The sequence below is a fragment of the Eschrichtius robustus genome, chromosome 5, assembly GCF_028021215.1.
Source record: "Eschrichtius robustus isolate mEscRob2 chromosome 5, mEscRob2.pri, whole genome shotgun sequence".
Lineage (NCBI taxonomy): Eukaryota > Metazoa > Chordata > Mammalia > Artiodactyla > Eschrichtiidae > Eschrichtius > Eschrichtius robustus.
The window spans coordinates 111,763,161-111,784,968 of NC_090828.1; positions in this window are offsets into that span (position 1 = coordinate 111,763,161).

Below are 21,808 nucleotides of genomic sequence, written 5' to 3' on the forward strand. Positions count from 1 at the left end.
AACTCGTCTTAGAGAGCATAGGGCACTTCCACTCATGGGCGTCTAATTTGGGAAAACTAAAAACCAGCAAGGCACAGGCACTCCAAAGTTTAGGGTTGCTCTGTTGACAAGAACCTCCACTTCATTCCACCTTAAATATCCCAGGAAAGAGAAAAATGGATAAAGAAGTTGTGGTCCTTAGGTACAATGGAATATCACTCAGCCATGAAATCAACGTCATAAGGCTAGTAGCAGCATGATGAGTGGATTCAGGTACGACGGTTCTAAGTGAAATAAGTCACACAGAAAAAGACACTAATCAGAAGATATCACTTATAGAGGGAATGTAAAAACCGCTACACTTGAACTGAATTACAAAACAGAACAGAGTCACACATTTAGAAAACACACTATGGCTGCCTAACGGGAAAGGTGAGGTGGGGTGATGCCTAAAACAAGGGTTTCAAATTAGCTCAGATACCGTTCCATAAACCCAATATGTAATAGACAAGACCTACTCCTTGCTCAGTGAACTGGACCCAACACCCCCTATTCACCGCCCAAGAATAGATCTGACTAGTAAGAATCTTCAAACCTATGTATTGATATCTCTCCGTAAGTGAGTCAAGTGGGAGTAAAGCGGCATAAACACAGCAGTGAAAAGCAGCTAAACCCCATTAGGAAAATCAATTACTTTTAAAAACCCGTGAAACAAAGACAGTGAAAGAGAGAGAAATTCTTACAAAATTCGTTCAGGGGCTGTGATGCCACCTGGATTGACCATATCTAGACCCACAGCTGATTGAGACATAAGGGTGGACACTCTTGGGGCTGAGAGGTTTGGTGAGGTTGGGTGAGCAAACGCAGACCCTTTAAAGTAATACTGCGTGGTACCCATCCCATGGGTCCCAAATCTCCAGGTTCAAGGGCATCTTCCTACATCGAAAACATGCATGAGAAACCCAGAAGATGGTACACCGTGTGATCGGGAAAGGTTTCTAAAACGCACCTCATTTCTCATCTCCTTGTGCTCGGGTTCGCCATTCCAGCCACTTTAATAGCAATCTCCCTCCTTGGAGCATCAGCACTTTAACCTCCTGTTCCGTACAGGTTTCAATTTGTCCTGAGGATGAACGGGAAGAGGGGGAACCAATGAGCGACTAGCTCTAGGTGGTGGGACAGGCACAGGTCACTCTATTTTCCCATCAGGAAGAAGAATTAACCACCGGCTCAGCCTGCCGCCCGGAACCAGAATAGGTCCTGAAGCAATCCTATGCTTTTGCGGCCAGCTCCCAAAAAAGCGAGTTGAAAAATGGAGCTCAGGGGCCCTGCAAATCACAAACCTGCAGAGTTATAAATGATAACTCTCGCCCACAAAAATATTGAGGGAAGGCAACGAAGAGGATTTGAAAGCAAGGCAGAATTGCAGGAAACAGATTTCAGGAGGTAGATTCGAATCGCCTTTAAAGCACAGGAAAAGCGGCAAAACCTCGACAATGATGCCCTTGGCCAAAAAGGGCGTATGCGTTTTTTCCTGAATATATTCAGGAAAAAACGCATACGCCCTTTTTGGCCAACCAAGCAACCTGGAAAGGCAAATCAGCGCTACAAAGAAGTCTCGCTTCCCATCGGTCAAAAGGGCCATGCTGAATAAAGTGTCAATACCAGAAATGCAGGAGAGGCCATGGAGAAATGGGAGCCTTGCTACGCTGATGGGCGGGATGTAAATTGCCAACAGCCACTCTGGAGAAGTGTACGGTGTGTCCTGAAATATCTAAAAAACTCGGCTTAGAGAGCATAGGGCACTTCCACTCATGGGCGTCTAATTTGGGAAAACTAAAAACCAGCAAGGCACAGGCACTCCAAAGTTTAGGGTTGCTCTGTTGACAAGAACCTCCACTTCATTCCACCTTAAATATCCCAGGAAAGAGAAAAATGGATAAAGAAGTTGTGGTCCTTAGGTACAATGGAATATCACTCAGCCATGAAATCAACGTCATAAGGCTAGTAGCAGCATGATGAGTGGATTCAGGTACGACGGTTCTAAGTGAAATAAGTCACACAGAAAAAGACACTAATCAGAAGATATCACTTATAGAGGGAATGTAAAAACCGCTACACTTGAACTGAATTACAAAACAGAACAGAGTCACACATTTAGAAAACACACTATGGCTGCCTAACGGGAAAGGTGAGGTGGGGTGATGCCTAAAACAAGGGTTTCAAATTAGCTCAGATACCGTTCCATAAACCCAATATGTAATAGACAAGACCTACTCCTTGCTCAGTGAACTGGACTCAACACCCCCTATTCACCGCCCAAGAATAGATCTGACTAGTAAGAATCTTCAAACCTATGTATTGATATCTCTCCGTAAGTGAGTCAAGTGGGAGTAAAGCGGCATAAACACAGCAGTGAAAAGCAGCTAAACCCCATTAGGAAAATCAATTACTTTTAAAAACCCGTGAAACAAAGACAGTGAAAGAGAGAGAAATTCTTACAAAATTCGTTCAGGGGCTGTGATGCCACCTGGATTGACCATATCTAGACCCACAGCTGATTGAGACATAAGGGTGGACACTCTTGGGGCTGAGAGGTTTGGTGAGGTTGGGTGAGCAAACGCAGACCCTTTAAAGTAATACTGCGTGGTACCCATCCCATGGGTCCCAAATCTCCAGGTTCAAGGGCATCTTCCTACATCGAAAACATGCATGAGAAACCCAGAAGATGGTACACCGTGTGATCGGGAAAGGTTTCTAAAACGCACCTCATTTCTCATCTCCTTGTGCTCGGGTTCGCCATTCCAGCCACTTTAATAGCAATCTCCCTCCTTGGAGCATCAGCACTTTAACCTCCTGTTCCGTACAGGTTTCAATTTGTCCTGAGGATGAACGGGAAGAGGGGGAACCAATGAGCGACTAGCTCTAGGTGGTGGGACAGGCACAGGTCACTCTATTTTCCCATCAGGAAGAAGAATTAACCACCGGCTCAGCCTGCCGCCCGGAACCAGAATAGGTCCTGAAGCAATCCTACGCTTTTGCGGCCAGCTCCCAAAAAAGCGAGTTGAAAAATGGAGCTCAGGGGCCCTGCAAATCACAAACCTGCAGAGTTATAAATGATAACTCTCGCCCACAAAATTATTGAGGGAAGGCAACGAAGAGGATTTGAAAGCAAGGCAGAATTGCAGGAAACAGATTTCAGGAGGTAGATTCGAATCGCCTTTAAAGCACAGGAAAAGCGGCAAAACCTCGACAATGATGCCCTTGGCCAAAAAGGGCGTATGCGTTTTTTCCTGAATATATTCAGGAAAAAACGCATACGCCCTTTTTGGCCAACCAAGCAACCTGGAAAGGCAAATCAGCGCTACAAAGAAGTCTCGTTTCCCATCGGTCAAAAGGGCCATGCTGAATAAAGTGTCAATACCAGAAATGCAGGAGAGGCCATGGAGAAATGGGAGCCTTGCTACGCTGATGGGCGGGATGTAAATTGCCAACAGCCACTCTGGAGAAGTGTACGGTGTGTCCTGAAATATCTAAAAAACTCGACTTAGAGAGCATAGGGCACTTCCACTCATGGGCGTCTAATTTGGGAAAACTAAAAACCAGCAAGGCACAGGCACTCCAAAGTTTAGGGTTGCTCTGTTGACAAGAACCTCCACTTCATTCCACCTTAAATATCCCAGGAAAGAGAAAAATGGATAAAGAAGTTGTGGTCCTTAGGTACAATGGAATATCACTCAGCCATGAAATCAACGTCATAAGGCTAGTAGCAGCATGATGAGTGGATTCAGGTACGACGGTTCTAAGTGAAATAAGTCACACAGAAAAAGACACTAATCAGAAGATATCACTTATAGAGGGAATGTAAAAACCGCTACACTTGAACTGAATTACAAAACAGAACAGAGTCACACATTTAGAAAACACACTATGGCTGCCTAACGGGAAAGGTGAGGTGGGGTGATGCCTAAAACAAGGGTTTCAAATTAGCTCAGATACCGTTCCATAAACCCAATATGTAATAGACAAGACCTACTCCTTGCTCAGTGAACTGGACCCAACACCCCCTATTCACCGCCCAAGAATAGATCTGACTAGTAAGAATCTTCAAACCTATGTATTGATATCTCTCTGTAAGTGAGTCAAGTGGGAGTAAAGCGGCATAAACACAGCAGTGAAAAGCAGCTAAACCCCATTAGGAAAATCAATTACTTTTAAAAACCCGTGAAACAAAGACAGTGAAAGAGAGAGAAATTCTTACAAAATTCGTTCAGGGGCTGTGATGCCACCTGGATTGACCATATCTAGACCCACAGCTGATTGAGACATAAGGGTGGACACTCTTGGGGCTGAGAGTTTTGGTGAGGTTGGGTGAGCAAACGCAGACCCTTTAAAGTAATACTGCGTGGTACCCATCCCATGGGTCCCAAATCTCCAGGTTCAAGGGCATCTTCCTACATCGAAAACATGCATGAGAAACCCAGAAGATGGTACACCGTGTGATCGGGAAAGGTTTCTAAAACGCACCTCATTTCTCATCTCCTTGTGCTCGGGTTCGCCATTCCAGCCACTTTAATAGCAATCTCCCTCCTTGGAGAATCAGCACTTTAACCTCCTGTTCCGTACAGGTTTCAATTTGTCCTGAGGATGAACGGGAAGAGGGGGAACCAATGAGCGACTAGCTCTAGGTGGTGGGACAGGCACAGGTCACTCTATTTTCCCATCAGGAAGAAGAATTAAACACAGGCTCAGCCTGCCGCCCGGAACCAGAATAGGGCCTGAAGCAATCCTACGCTTTTGCGGCCAGCTCCCAAAAAAGCGAGTTGAAAAATGGAGCTCAGGGGCCCTGCAAATCACAAACCTGCAGAGTTATAAATGATAACTCTCGCCCACAAAAATATTCAGGGAAGGCAACGAAGAGGATTTGAAAACAAGGCAGAATTGCAGGAAACAGATTTCAGGAGGTAGATTCGAATCGCCTTTAAAGCACAGGAAAAGCGGCAAAACCTCGACAATGATGCCCTTGGCCAAAAAGGGCGTATGCGTTTTTTCCTGAATATATTCAGGAAAAAACGCATACGCCCTTTTTGGCCAACCAAGCAACCTGGAAAGGCAAATCAGCGCTACAAAGAAGTCTCGCTTCCCATCGGTCAAAAGGGCCATGCTGAATAAAGTGTCAATACCAGAAATGCAGGAGAGGCCATGGAGAAATGGGAGCCTTGCTACGCTGATGGGCGGGATGTAAATTGCCAACAGCCACTCTGGAGAAGTGTACGGTGTGTCCTGAAATATCTAAAAAACTCGACTTAGAGAGCATAGGGCACTTCCACTCATGGGCGTCTAATTTGGGAAAACTAAAAACCAGCAAGGCACAGGCACTCCAAAGTTTAGGGTTGCTCTGTTGACAAGAACCTCCACTTCATTCCACCTTAAATATCCCAGGAAAGAGAAAAATGGATAAAGAAGTTGTGGTCCTTAGGTACAATGGAATATCACTCAGCCATGAAATCAACGTCATAAGGCTAGTAGCAGCATGATGAGTGGATTCAGGTACGACGGTTCTAAGTGAAATAAGTCACACAGAAAAAGACACTAATCAGAAGATATCACTTATAGAGGGAATGTAAAAACCGCTACACTTGAACTGAATTACAAAACAGAACAGAGTCACACATTTAGAAAACACACTATGGCTGCCTAACGGGAAAGGTGAGGTGGGGTGATGCCTAAAACAAGGGTTTCAAATTAGCTCAGATACCGTTCCATAAACCCAATATGTAATAGACAAGACCTACTCCTTGCTCAGTGAACTGGACCCAACACCCCCTATTCACCGCCCAAGAATAGATCTGACTAGTAAGAATCTTCAAACCTATGTATTGATATCTCTCCGTAAGTGAGTCAAGTGGGAGTAAAGCGGCATAAACACAGCAGTGAAAAGCAGCTAAACCCCATTAGGAAAATCAATTACTTTTAAAAACCCGTGAAACAAAGACAGTGAAAGAGAGAGAAATTCTTACAAAATTCGTTCAGGGGCTGTGATGCCACCTGGATTGACCATATCTAGACCCACAGCTGATTGAGACATAAGGGTGGACACTCTTGGGGCTGAGAGGTTTGGTGAGGTTGGGTGAGCAAACGCAGACCCTTTAAAGTAATACTGCGTGGTACCCATCCCATGGGTCCCAAATCTCCAGGTTCAAGGGCATCTTCCTACATCGAAAACATGCATGAGAAACCCAGAAGATGGTACACCGTGTGATCGGGAAAGGTTTCTAAAACGCACCTCATTTCTCATCTCCTTGTGCTCGGGTTCGCCATTCCAGCCACTTTAATAGCAATCTCCCTCCTTGGAGCATCAGCACTTTAACCTCCTGTTCCGTACAGGTTTCAATTTGTCCTGAGGATGAACGGGAAGAGGGGGAACCAATGAGCGACTAGCTCTAGGTGGTGGGACAGGCACAGGTCACTCTATTTTCCCATCAGGAAGAAGAATTAACCACCGGCTCAGCCTGCCGCCCGGAACCAGAATAGGTCCTGAAGCAATCCTATGCTTTTGCGGCCAGCTCCCAAAAAAGCGAGTTGAAAAATGGAGCTCAGGGGCCCTGCAAATCACAAACCTGCAGAGTTATAAATGATAACTCTCGCCCACAAAAATATTGAGGGAAGGCAACGAAGAGGATTTGAAAGCAAGGCAGAATTGCAGGAAACAGATTTCAGGAGGTAGATTCGAATCGCCTTTAAAGCACAGGAAAAGCGGCAAAACCTCGACAATGATGCCCTTGGCCAAAAAGGGCGTATGCGTTTTTTCCTGAATATATTCAGGAAAAAACGCATACGCCCTTTTTGGCCAACCAAGCAACCTGGAAAGGCAAATCAGCGCTACAAAGAAGTCTCGCTTCCCATCGGTCAAAAGGGCCATGCTGAATAAAGTGTCAATACCAGAAATGCAGGAGAGGCCATGGAGAAATGGGAGCCTTGCTACGCTGATGGGCGGGATGTAAATTGCCAACAGCCACTCTGGAGAAGTGTACGGTGTGTCCTGAAATATCTAAAAAACTCGGCTTAGAGAGCATAGGGCACTTCCACTCATGGGCGTCTAATTTGGGAAAACTAAAAATCAGCAAGGCACAGGCACTCCAAAGTTTAGGGTTGCTCTGTTGACAAGAACCTCCACTTCATTCCACCTTAAATATCCCAGGAAAGAGAAAAATGGATAAAGAAGTTGTGGTCCTTAGGTACAATGGAATATCACTCAGCCATGAAATCAACGTCATAAGGCTAGTAGCAGCATGATGAGTGGATTCAGGTACGACGGTTCTAAGTGAAATAAGTCACACAGAAAAAGACACTAATCAGAAGATATCACTTATAGAGGGAATGTAAAAACCGCTACACTTGAACTGAATTACAAAACAGAACAGAGTCACACATTTAGAAAACACACTATGGCTGCCTAACGGGAAAGGTGAGGTGGGGTGATGCCTAAAACAAGGGTTTCAAATTAGCTCAGATACCGTTCCATAAACCCAATATGTAATAGACAAGACCTACTCCTTGCTCAGTGAACTGGACCCAACACCCCCTATTCACCGCCCGAGAATAGATCTGACTAGTAAGAATCTTCAAACCTATGTATTGATATCTCTCCGTAAGTGAGTCAAGTGGGAGTAAAGCGGCATAAACACAGCGGTGAAAAGCAGCTAAACCCCATTAGGAAAATCAATTACTTTTAAAAACCCGTGAAACAAAGACAGTGAAAGAGAGAGAAATTCTTACAAAATTCGTTCAGGGGCTGTGATGCCACCTGGATTGACCATATCTAGACCCACAGCTGATTGAGACATAAGGGTGGACACTCTTGGGGCTGAGAGGTTTGGTGAGGTTGGGTGAGCAAACGCAGACCCTTTAAAGTAATACTGCGTGGTACCCGTCCCATGGGTCCCAAATCTCCAGGTTCAAGGGCATCTTCCTACATCGAAAACATGCATGAGAAACCCAGAAGATGGTACACCGTGTGATCGGGAAAGGTTTCTAAAACGCACCTCATTTCTCATCTCCTTGTGCTCGGGTTCGCCATTCCAGCCACTTTAATAGCAATCTCCCTCCTTGGAGAATCAGCACTTTAACCTCCTGTTCCGTACAGGTTTCAATTTGTCCTGAGGATGAACGGGAAGAGGGGGAACCAATGAGCGACTAGCTCTAGGTGGTGGGACAGGCACAGGTCACTCTATTTTCCCATCAGGAAGAAGAATTAACCACCGGCTCAGCCTGCCGCCCGGAACCAGAATAGGTCCTGAAGCAATCCTACGCTTTTGCGGCCAGCTCCCAAAAAAGCGAGTTGAAAAATGGAGCTCAGGGGCCCTGCAAATCACAAACCTGCAGAGTTATAAATGATAACTCTCGCCCACAAAAATATTCAGGGAAGGCAACGAAGAGGATTTGAAAACAAGGCAGAATTGCAGGAAACAGATTTCAGGAGGTAGATTCGAATCGCCTTTAAAGCACAGGAAAAGCGGCAAAACCTCGACAATGATGCCCTTGGCCAAAAAGGGCGTATGCGTTTTTTCCTGAATATATTCAGGAAAAAACGCATACGCCCTTTTTGGCCAACCAAGCAACCTGGAAAGGCAAATCAGCGCTACAAAGAAGTCTCGCTTCCCATCGGTCAAAAGGGCCATGCTGAATAAAGTGTCAATACCAGAAATGCAGGAGAGGCCATGGAGAAATGGGAGCCTTGCTACGCTGATGGGCGGGATGTAAATTGCCAACAGCCACTCTGGAGAAGTGTACGGTGTGTCCTGAAATATCTAAAAAACTCGACTTAGAGAGCATAGGGCACTTCCACTCATGGGCGTCTAATTTGGGAAAACTAAAAACCAGCAAGGCACAGGCACTCCAAAGTTTAGGGTTGCTCTGTTGACAAGAACCTCCACTTCATTCCACCTTAAATATCCCAGGAAAGAGAAAAATGGATAAAGAAGTTGTGGTCCTTAGGTACAATGGAATATCACTCAGCCATGAAATCAACGTCATAAGGCTAGTAGCAGCATGATGAGTGGATTCAGGTACGACGGTTCTAAGTGAAATAAGTCACACAGAAAAAGACACTAATCAGAAGATATCACTTATAGAGGGAATGTAAAAACCGCTACACTTGAACTGAATTACAAAACAGAACAGAGTCACACATTTAGAAAACACACTATGGCTGCCTAACGGGAAAGGTGAGGTGGGGTGATGCCTAAAACAAGGGTTTCAAATTAGCTCAGATACCGTTCCATAAACCCAATATGTAATAGACAAGACCTACTCCTTGCTCAGTGAACTGGACCCAACACCCCCTATTCACCGCCCGAGAATAGATCTGACTAGTAAGAATCTTCAAACCTATGTATTGATATCTCTCCGTAAGTGAGTCAAGTGGGAGTAAAGCGGCATAAACACAGCAGTGAAAAGCAGCTAAACCCCATTAGGAAAATCAATTACTTTTAAAAACCCGTGAAACAAAGACAGTGAAAGAGAGAGAAATTCTTACAAAATTCGTTCAGGGGCTGTGATGCCACCTGGATTGACCATATCTAGACCCACAGCTGATTGAGACATAAGGGTGGACACTCTTGGGGCTGAGAGGTTTGGTGAGGTTGGGTGAGCAAACGCAGACCCTTTAAAGTAATACTGCGTGGTACCCATCCCATGGGTCCCAAATCTCCAGGTTCAAGGGCATCTTCCTACATCGAAAACATGCATGAGAAACCCAGAAGATGGTACACCGTGTGATCGGGAAAGGTTTCTAAAACGCACCTCATTTCTCATCTCCTTGTGCTCGGGTTCGCCATTCCAGCCACTTTAATAGCAATCTCCCTCCTTGGAGAATCAGCACTTTAACCTCCTGTTCCGTACAGGTTTCAATTTGTCCTGAGGATGAACGGGAAGAGGGGGAACCAATGAGCGACTAGCTCTAGGTGGTGGGACAGGCACAGGTCACTCTATTTTCCCATCAGGAAGAAGAATTAACCACCGGCTCAGCCTGCCGCCCGGAACCAGAATAGGTCCTGAAGCAATCCTACGCTTTTGCGGCCAGCTCCCAAAAAAGCGAGTTGAAAAATGGAGCTCAGGGGCCCTGCAAATCACAAACCTGCAGAGTTATAAATGATAACTCTCGCCCACAAAAATATTCAGGGAAGGCAACGAAGAGGATTTGAAAACAAGGCAGAATTGCAGGAAACAGATTTCAGGAGGTAGATTCGAATCGCCTTTAAAGCACAGGAAAAGCGGCAAAACCTCGACAATGATGCCCTTGGCCAAAAAGGGCGTATGCGTTTTTTCCTGAATATATTTAGGAAAAAACGCATACGCCCTTTTTGGCCAACCAAGCAACCTGGAAAGGCAAATCAGCGCTACAAAGAAGTCTCGCTTCCCATCGGTCAAAAGGGCCATGCTGAATAAAGTGTCAATACCAGAAATGCAGGAGAGGCCATGGAGAAATGGGAGCCTTGCTACGCTGATGGGCGGGATGTAAATTGCCAACAGCCACTCTGGAGAAGTGTACGGTGTGTCCTGAAATATCTAAAAAACTCGGCTTAGAGAGCATAGGGCACTTCCACTCATGGGCGTCTAATTTGGGAAAACTAAAAATCAGCAAGGCACAGGCACTCCAAAGTTTAGGGTTGCTCTGTTGACAAGAACCTCCACTTCATTCCACCTTAAATATCCCAGGAAAGAGAAAAATGGATAAAGAAGTTGTGGTCCTTAGGTACAATGGAATATCACTCAGCCATGAAATCAACGTCATAAGGCTAGTAGCAGCATGATGAGTGGATTCAGGTACGACGGTTCTAAGTGAAATAAGTCACACAGAAAAAGACACTAATCAGAAGATATCACTTATAGAGGGAATGTAAAAACCGCTACACTTGAACTGAATTACAAAACAGAACAGAGTCACACATTTAGAAAACACACTATGGCTGCCTAACGGGAAAGGTGAGGTGGGGTGATGCCTAAAACAAGGGTTTCAAATTAGCTCAGATACCGTTCCATAAACCCAATATGTAATAGACAAGACCTACTCCTTGCTCAGTGAACTGGACCCAACACCCCCTATTCACCGCCCGAGAATAGATCTGACTAGTAAGAATCTTCAAACCTATGTATTGATATCTCTCCGTAAGTGAGTCAAGTGGGAGTAAAGCGGCATAAACACAGCAGTGAAAAGCAGCTAAACCCCATTAGGAAAATCAATTACTTTTAAAAACCCGTGAAACAAAGACAGTGAAAGAGAGAGAAATTCTTACAAAATTCGTTCAGGGGCTGTGATGCCACCTGGATTGACCATATCTAGACCCACAGCTGATTGAGACATAAGGGTGGACACTCTTGGGGCTGAGAGGTTTGGTGAGGTTGGGTGAGCAAACGCAGACCCTTTAAAGTAATACTGCGTGGTACCCATCCCATGGGTCCCAAATCTCCAGGTTCAAGGGCATCTTCCTACATCGAAAACATGCATGAGAAACCCAGAAGATGGTACACCGTGTGATCGGGAAAGGTTTCTAAAACGCACCTCATTTCTCATCTCCTTGTGCTCGGGTTCGCCATTCCAGCCACTTTAATAGCAATCTCCCTCCTTGGAGAATCAGCACTTTAACCTCCTGTTCCGTACAGGTTTCAATTTGTCCTGAGGATGAACGGGAAGAGGGGGAACCAATGAGCGACTAGCTCTAGGTGGTGGGACAGGCACAGGTCACTCTATTTTCCCATCAGGAAGAAGAATTAACCACCGGCTCAGCCTGCCGCCCGGAACCAGAATAGGTCCTGAAGCAATCCTACGCTTTTGCGGCCAGCTCCCAAAAAAGCGAGTTGAAAAATGGAGCTCAGGGGCCCTGCAAATCACAAACCTGCAGAGTTATAAATGATAACTCTCGCCCACAAAAATATTCAGGGAAGGCAACGAAGAGGATTTGAAAACAAGGCAGAATTGCAGGAAACAGATTTCAGGAGGTAGATTCGAATCGCCTTTAAAGCACAGGAAAAGCGGCAAAACCTCGACAATGATGCCCTTGGCCAAAAAGGGCGTATGCGTTTTTTCCTGAATATATTCAGGAAAAAACGCATACGCCCTTTTTGGCCAACCAAGCAACCTGGAAAGGCAAATCAGCGCTACAAAGAAGTCTCGCTTCCCATCGGTCAAAAGGGCCATGCTGAATAAAGTGTCAATACCAGAAATGCAGGAGAGGCCATGGAGAAATGGGAGCCTTGCTACGCTGATGGGCGGGATGTAAATTGCCAACAGCCACTCTGGAGAAGTGTACGGTGTGTCCTGAAATATCTAAAAAACTCGGCTTAGAGAGCATAGGGCACTTCCACTCATGGGCGTCTAATTTGGGAAAACTAAAAATCAGCAAGGCACAGGCACTCCAAAGTTTAGGGTTGCTCTGTTGACAAGAACCTCCACTTCATTCCACCTTAAATATCCCAGGAAAGAGAAAAATGGATAAAGAAGTTGTGGTCCTTAGGTACAATGGAATATCACTCAGCCATGAAATCAACGTCATAAGGCTAGTAGCAGCATGATGAGTGGATTCAGGTACGACGGTTCTAAGTGAAATAAGTCACACAGAAAAAGACACTAATCAGAAGATATCACTTATAGAGGGAATGTAAAAACCGCTACACTTGAACTGAATTACAAAACAGAACAGAGTCACACATTTAGAAAACACACTATGGCTGCCTAACGGGAAAGGCGAGGTGGGGTGATGCCTAAAACAAGGGTTTCAAATTAGCTCAGATACCGTTCCATAAACCCAATATGTAATAGACAAGACCTACTCCTTGCTCAGTGAACTGGACCCAACACCCCCTATTCACCGCCCAAGAATAGATCTGACTAGTAAGAATCTTCAAACCTATGTATTGATATCTCTCCGTAAGTGAGTCAAGTGGGAGTAAAGCGGCATAAACACAGCAGTGAAAAGCAGCTAAACCCCATTAGGAAAATCAATTACTTTTAAAAACCCGTGAAACAAAGACAGTGAAAGAGAGAGAAATTCTTACAAAATTCGTTCAGGGGCTGTGATGCCACCTGGATTGACCATATCTAGACCCACAGCTGATTGAGACATAAGGGTGGACACTCTTGGGGCTGAGAGGTTTGGTGAGGTTGGGTGAGCAAACGCAGACCCTTTAAAGTAATACTGCGTGGTACCCATCCCATGGGTCCCAAATCTCCAGGTTCAAGGGCATCTTCCTACATCGAAAACATGCATGAGAAACCCAGAAGATGGTACACCGTGTGATCGGGAAAGGTTTCTAAAACGCACCTCATTTCTCATCTCCTTGTGCTCGGGTTCGCCATTCCAGCCACTTTAATAGCAATCTCCCTCCTTGGAGAATCAGCACTTTAACCTCCTGTTCCGTACAGGTTTCAATTTGTCCTGAGGATGAACGGGAAGAGGGGGAACCAATGAGCGACTAGCTCTAGGTGTTGGGACAGGCACAGGTCACTCTATTTTCCCATCAGGAAGAAGAATTAAACACAGGCTCAGCCTGCCGCCCAGAACCAGAATAGGGCCTGAAGCAATCCTACGCTTTTGCGGCCAGCTCCCAAAAAAGCGAGTTGAAAAATGGAGCTCAGGGGCCCTGCAAATCACAAACCTGCAGAGTTATAAATGATAACTCTCGCCCACAAAAATATTCAGGGAAGGCAACGAAGAGGATTTGAAAACAAGGCAGAATTGCAGGAAACAGATTTCAGGAGGTAGATTCGAATCGCCTTTAAAGCACAGGAAAAGCGGCAAAACCTCGACAATGATGCCCTTGGCCAAAAAGGGCGTATGCGTTTTTTCCTGAATATATTCAGGAAAAAACGCATACGCCCTTTTTGGCCAACCAAGCAACCTGGAAAGGCAAATCAGCGCTACAAAGAAGTCTCGCTTCCCATCGGTCAAAAGGGCCATGCTGAATAAAGTGTCAATACCAGAAATGCAGGAGAGGCCATGGAGAAATGGGAGCCTTGCTACGCTGATGGGCGGGATGTAAATTGCCAACAGCCACTCTGGAGAAGTGTACGGTGTGTCCTGAAATATCTAAAAAACTCGGCTTAGAGAGCATAGGGCACTTCCACTCATGGGCGTCTAATTTGGGAAAACTAAAAATCAGCAAGGCACAGGCACTCCAAAGTTTAGGGTTGCTCTGTTGACAAGAACCTCCACTTCATTCCACCTTAAATATCCCAGGAAAGAGAAAAATGGATAAAGAAGTTGTGGTCCTTAGGTACAATGGAATATCACTCAGCCATGAAATCAACGTCATAAGGCTAGTAGCAGCATGATGAGTGGATTCAGGTACGACGGTTCTAAGTGAAATAAGTCACACAGAAAAAGACACTAATCAGAAGATATCACTTATAGAGGGAATGTAAAAACCGCTACACTTGAACTGAATTACAAAACAGAACAGAGTCACACATTTAGAAAACACACTATGGCTGCCTAACGGGAAAGGTGAGGTGGGGTGATGCCTAAAACAAGGGTTTCAAATTAGCTCAGATACCGTTCCATAAACCCAATATGTAATAGACAAGACCTACTCCTTGCTCAGTGAACTGGACCCAACACCCCCTATTCACCGCCCGAGAATAGATCTGACTAGTAAGAATCTTCAAACCTATGTATTGATATCTCTCCGTAAGTGAGTCAAGTGGCAGTAAAGCGGCATAAACACAGCAGTGAAAAGCAGCTAAACCCCATTAGGAAAATCAATTACTTTTAAAAACCCGTGAAACAAAGACAGTGAAAGAGAGAGAAATTCTTACAAAATTCGTTCAGGGGCTGTGATGCCACCTGGATTGACCATATCTAGACCCACAGCTGATTGAGACATAAGGGTGGACACTCTTGGGGCTGAGAGGTTTGGTGAGGTTGGGTGAGCAAACGCAGACCCTTTAAAGTAATACTGCGTGGTACCCATCCCATGGGTCCCAAATCTCCAGGTTCAAGGGCATCTTCCTACATCGAAAACATGCATGAGAAACCCAGAAGATGGTACACCGTGTGATCGGGAAAGGTTTCTAAAACGCACCTCATTTCTCATCTCCTTGTGCTCGGGTTCGCCATTCCAGCCACTTTAATAGCAATCTCCCTCCTTGGAGAATCAGCACTTTAACCTCCTGTTCCGTACAGGTTTCAATTTGTCCTGAGGATGAACGGGAAGAGGGGGAACCAATGAGCGACTAGCTCTAGGTGTTGGGACAGGCACAGGTCACTCTATTTTCCCATCAGGAAGAAGAATTAAACACAGGCTCAGCCTGCCGCCCGGAACCAGAATAGGGCCTGAAGCAATCCTACGCTTTTGCGGCCAGCTCCCAAAAAAGCGAGTTGAAAAATGGAGCTCAGGGGCCCTGCAAATCACAAACCTGCAGAGTTATAAATGATAACTCTCGCCCACAAAAATATTCAGGGAAGGCAACGAAGAGGATTTGAAAACAAGGCAGAATTGCAGGAAACAGATTTCAGGAGGTAGATTCGAATCGCCTTTAAAGCACAGGAAAAGCGGCAAAACCTCGACAATGATGCCCTTGGCCAAAAAGGGCGTATGCGTTTTTTCCTGAATATATTCAGGAAAAAACGCATACGCCCTTTTTGGCCAACCAAGCAACCTGGAAAGGCAAATCAGCGCTACAAAGAAGTCTCGCTTCCCATCGGTCAAAAGGGCCATGCTGAATAAAGTGTCAATACCAGAAATGCAGGAGAGGCCATGGAGAAATGGGAGCCTTGCTACGCTGATGGGCGGGATGTAAATTGCCAACAGCCACTCTGGAGAAGTGTACGGTGTGTCCTGAAATATCTAAAAAACTCGGCTTAGAGAGCATAGGGCACTTCCACTCATGGGCGTCTAATTTGGGAAAACTAAAAATCAGCAAGGCACAGGCACTCCAAAGTTTAGGGTTGCTCTGTTGACAAGAACCTCCACTTCATTCCACCTTAAATATCCCAGGAAAGAGAAAAATGGATAAAGAAGTTGTGGTCCTTAGGTACAATGGAATATCACTCAGCCATGAAATCAACGTCATAAGGCTAGTAGCAGCATGATGAGTGGATTCAGGTACGACGGTTCTAAGTGAAATAAGTCACACAGAAAAAGACACTAATCAGAAGATATCACTTATAGAGGGAATGTAAAAACCGCTACACTTGAACTGAATTACAAAACAGAACAGAGTCACACATTTAGAAAACACACTATGGCTGCCTAACGGGAAAGGCGAGGTGGGGTGATGCCTAAAACAAGGGTTTCAAATTAGCTCAGATACCGTTCCATAAACCCAATATGTAATAGACAAGACCTACTCCTTGCTCAGTGAACTGGACCCAACACCCCCTATTCACCGCCCAAGAATAGATCTGACTAGTAAGAATCTTCAAACCTATGTATTGATATCTCTCCGTAAGTGAGTCAAGTGGGAGTAAAGCGGCATAAACACAGCAGTGAAAAGCAGCTAAACCCCATTAGGAAAATCAATTACTTTTAAAAACCCGTGAAACAAAGACAGTGAAAGAGAGAGAAATTCTTACAAAATTCGTTCAGGGGCTGTGATGCCACCTGGATTGACCATATCTAGACCCACAGCTGATTGAGACATAAGGGTGGACACTCTTGGGGCTGAGAGGTTTGGTGAGGTTGGGTGAGCAAACGCAGACCCTTTAAAGTAATACTGCGTGGTACCCATCCCATGGGTCCCAAATCTCCAGGTTCAAGGGCATCTTCCTACATCGAAAACATGCATGAGAAACCCAGAAGATGGTACACCGTGTGATCGGGAAAGGTTTCTAAAACGCACCTCATTTCTCATCTCCTTGTGCTCGGGTTCGCCATTCCAGCCACTTTAATAGCAATCTCCCTCCTTGGAGAATCAGCACTTTAACCTCCTGTTCCGTACAGGTTTCAATTTGTCCTGAGGATGAACGGGAAGAGGGGGAACCAATGAGCGACTAGCTCTAGGTGTTGGGACAGGCACAGGTCACTCTATTTTCCCATCAGGAAGAAGAATTAAACACAGGCTCAGCCTGCCGCCCGGAACCAGAATAGGGCCTGAAGCAATCCTACGCTTTTGCGGCCAGCTCCCAAAAAAGCGAGTTGAAAAATGGAGCTCAGGGGCCCTGCAAATCACAAACCTGCAGAGTTATAAATGATAACTCTCGCCCACAAAAATATTCAGGGAAGGCAACGAAGAGGATTTGAAAACAAGGCAGAATTGCAGGAAACAGATTTCAGGAGGTAGATTCGAATCGCCTTTAAAGCACAGGAAAAGCGGCAAAACCTCGACAATGATGCCCTTGGCCAAAAAGGGCGTATGCGTTTTTTCCTGAATATATTCAGGAAAAAACGCATACGCCCTTTTTGGCCAACCAAGCAACCTGGAAAGGCAAATCAGCGCTACAAAGAAGTCTCGCTTCCCATCGGTCAAAAGGGCCATGCTGAATAAAGTGTCAATACCAGAAATGCAGGAGAGGCCATGGAGAAATGGGAGCCTTGCTACGCTGATGGGCGGGATGTAAATTGCCAACAGCCACTCTGGAGAAGTGTACGGTGTGTCCTGAAATATCTAAAAAACTCGGCTTAGAGAGCATAGGGCACTTCCACTCATGGGCGTCTAATTTGGGAAAACTAAAAATCAGCAAGGCACAGGCACTCCAAAGTTTAGGGTTGCTCTGTTGACAAGAACCTCCACTTCATTCCACCTTAAATATCCCAGGAAAGAGAAAAATGGATAAAGAAGTTGTGGTCCTTAGGTACAATGGAATATCACTCAGCCATGAAATCAACGTCATAAGGCTAGTAGCAGCATGATGAGTGGATTCAGGTACGACGGTTCTAAGTGAAATAAGTCACACAGAAAAAGACACTAATCAGAAGATATCACTTATAGAGGGAATGTAAAAACCGCTACACTTGAACTGAATTACAAAACAGAACAGAGTCACACATTTAGAAAACACACTATGGCTGCCTAACGGGAAAGGCGAGGTGGGGTGATGCCTAAAACAAGGGTTTCAAATTAGCTCAGATACCGTTCCATAAACCCAATATGTAATAGACAAGACCTACTCCTTGCTCAGTGAACTGGACCCAACACCCCCTATTCACCGCCCAAGAATAGATCTGACTAGTAAGAATCTTCAAACCTATGTATTGATATCTCTCCGTAAGTGAGTCAAGTGGGAGTAAAGCGGCATAAACACAGCAGTGAAAAGCAGCTAAACCCCATTAGGAAAATCAATTACTTTTAAAAACCCGTGAAACAAAGACAGTGAAAGAGAGAGAAATTCTTACAAAATTCGTTCAGGGGCTGTGATGCCACCTGGATTGACCATATCTAGACCCACAGCTGATTGAGACATAAGGGTGGACACTCTTGGGGCTGAGAGGTTTGGTGAGGTTGGGTGAGCAAACGCAGACCCTTTAAAGTAATACTGCGTGGTACCCATCCCATGGGTCCCAAATCTCCAGGTTCAAGGGCATCTTCCTACATCGAAAACATGCATGAGAAACCCAGAAGATGGTACACCGTGTGATCGGGAAAGGTTTCTAAAACGCACCTCATTTCTCATCTCCTTGTGCTCGGGTTCGCCATTCCAGCCACTTTAATAGCAATCTCCCTCCTTGGAGAATCAGCACTTTAACCTCCTGTTCCGTACAGGTTTCAATTTGTCCTGAGGATGAACGGGAAGAGGGGGAACCAATGAGCGACTAGCTCTAGGTGTTGGGACAGGCACAGGTCACTCTATTTTCCCATCAGGAAGAAGAATTAAACACAGGCTCAGCCTGCCGCCCGGAACCAGAATAGGGCCTGAAGCAATCCTACGCTTTTGCGGCCAGCTCCCAAAAAAGCGAGTTGAAAAATGGAGCTCAGGGGCCCTGCAAATCACAAACCTGCAGAGTTATAAATGATAACTCTCGCCCACAAAAATATTCAGGGAAGGCAACGAAGAGGATTTGAAAACAAGGCAGAATTGCAGGAAACAGATTTCAGGAGGTAGATTCGAATCGCCTTTAAAGCACAGGAAAAGCGGCAAAACCTCGACAATGATGCCCTTGGCCAAAAAGGGCGTATGCGTTTTTTCCTGAATATATTCAGGAAAAAACGCATACGCCCTTTTTGGCCAACCAAGCAACCTGGAAAGGCAAATCAGCGCTACAAAGAAGTCTCGCTTCCCATCGGTCAAAAGGGCCATGCTGAATAAAGTGTCAATACCAGAAATGCAGGAGAGGCCATGGAGAAATGGGAGCCTTGCTACGCTGATGGGCGGGATGTAAATTGCCAACAGCCACTCTGGAGAAGTGTACGGTGTGTCCTGAAATATCTAAAAAACTCGGCTTAGAGAGCATAGGGCACTTCCACTCATGGGCGTCTAATTTGGGAAAACTAAAAATCAGCAAGGCACAGGCACTCCAAAGTTTAGGGTTGCTCTGTTGACAAGAACCTCCACTTCATTCCACCTTAAATATCCCAGGAAAGAGAAAAATGGATAAAGAAGTTGTGGTCCTTAGGTACAATGGAATATCACTCAGCCATGAAATCAACGTCATAAGGCTAGTAGCAGCATGATGAGTGGATTCAGGTACGACGGTTCTAAGTGAAATAAGTCACACAGAAAAAGACACTAATCAGAAGATATCACTTATAGAGGGAATGTAAAAACCGCTACACTTGAACTGAATTACAAAACAGAACAGAGTCACACATTTAGAAAACACACTATGGCTGCCTAACGGGAAAGGCGAGGTGGGGTGATGCCTAAAACAAGGGTTTCAAATTAGCTCAGATACCGTTCCATAAACCCAATATGTAATAGACAAGACCTACTCCTTGCTCAGTGAACTGGACCCAACACCCCCTATTCACCGCCCAAGAATAGATCTGACTAGTAAGAATCTTCAAACCTATGTATTGATATCTCTCCGTAAGTGAGTCAAGTGGGAGTAAAGCGGCATAAACACAGCAGTGAAAAGCAGCTAAACCCCATTAGGAAAATCAATTACTTTTAAAAACCCGTGAAACAAAGACAGTGAAAGAGAGAGAAATTCTTACAAAATTCGTTCAGGGGCTGTGATGCCACCTGGATTGACCATATCTAGACCCACAGCTGATTGAGACATAAGGGTGGACACTCTTGGGGCTGAGAGGTTTGGTGAGGTTGGGTGAGCAAACGCAGACCCTTTAAAGTAATACTGCGTGGTACCCATCCCATGGGTCCCAAATCTCCAGGTTCAAGGGCATCTTCCTACATCGAAAACATGCATGAGAAACCCAGAAGATGGTACACCGTGTGATCGGGAAAGGTTTCTAAAACGCACCTCATTTCTCATCTCCTTGTGCTCGGGTTCGCCATTCCAGCCACTTTAATAGCAATCTCCCTCCTTGGAGAATCAGCACTTTAACCTCCTGTTCCGTACAGGTTTCAATTTGTCCTGAGGATGAACGGGAAGAGGGGGAACCAATGAGCGACTAGCTCTAGGTGTTGGGACAGGCACAGGTCACTCTATTTTCCCATCAGGAAGAAGAATTAAACACAGGCTCAGCCTGCCGCCCGGAACCAGAATAGGTCCTGAAGCAATCCTACGCTTTTGCGGCCAGCTCCCAAAAACGCGAGTTGAAAAATGGAGCTCAGGGGCCCTGCAAATCACAAACCTGCAGAGTTATAAATGATAACTCTCGCCCACAAAAATATTCAGGGAAGGCAACGAAGAGGATTTGAAAACAAGGCAGAATTGCAGGAAACAGATTTCAGGAGGTAGATTCGAATCGCCTTTAAAGCACAGGAAAAGCGGCAAAACCTCGACAATGATGCCCTTGGCCAAAAAGGGCGTATGCGTTTTTTCCTGAATATATTCAGGAAAAAACGCATACGCCCTTTTTGGCCAACCAAGCAACCTGGAAAGGCAAATCAGCGCTACAAAGAAGTCTCGCTTCCCATCGGTCAAAAGGGCCATGCTGAATAAAGTGTCAATACCAGAAATGCAGGAGAGGCCATGGAGAAATGGGAGCCTTGCTACGCTGATGGGCGGGATGTAAATTGCCAACAGCCACTCTGGAGAAGTGTACGGTGTGTCCTGAAATATCTAAAAAACTCGGCTTAGAGAGCATAGGGCACTTCCACTCATGGGCGTCTAATTTGGGAAAACTAAAAATCAGCAAGGCACAGGCACTCCAAAGTTTAGGGTTGCTCTGTTGACAAGAACCTCCACTTCATTCCACCTTAAATATCCCAGGAAAGAGAAAAATGGATAAAGAAGTTGTGGTCCTTAGGTACAATGGAATATCACTCAGCCATGAAATCAACGTCATAAGGCTAGTAGCAGCATGATGACTGGATTCAGGTACGACGGTTCTAAGTGAAATAAGTCACACAGAAAAAGACACTAATCAGAAGATATCACTTATAGAGGGAATGTAAAAACCGCTACACTTGAACTGAATTACAAAACAGAACAGAGTCACACATTTAGAAAACACACTATGGCTGCCTAACGGGAAAGGCGAGGTGGGGTGATGCCTAAAACAAGGGTTTCAAATTAGCTCAGATACCGTTCCATAAACCCAATATGTAATAGACAAGACCTACTCCTTGCTCAGTGAACTGGACCCAACACCCCCTATTCACCGCCCAAGAATAGATCTGACTAGTAAGAATCTTCAAACCTATGTATTGATATCTCTCCGTAAGTGAGTCAAGTGGGAGTAAAGCGGCATAAACACAGCAGTGAAAAGCAGCTAAACCCCATTAGGAAAATCAATTACTTTTAAAAACCCGTGAAACAAAGACAG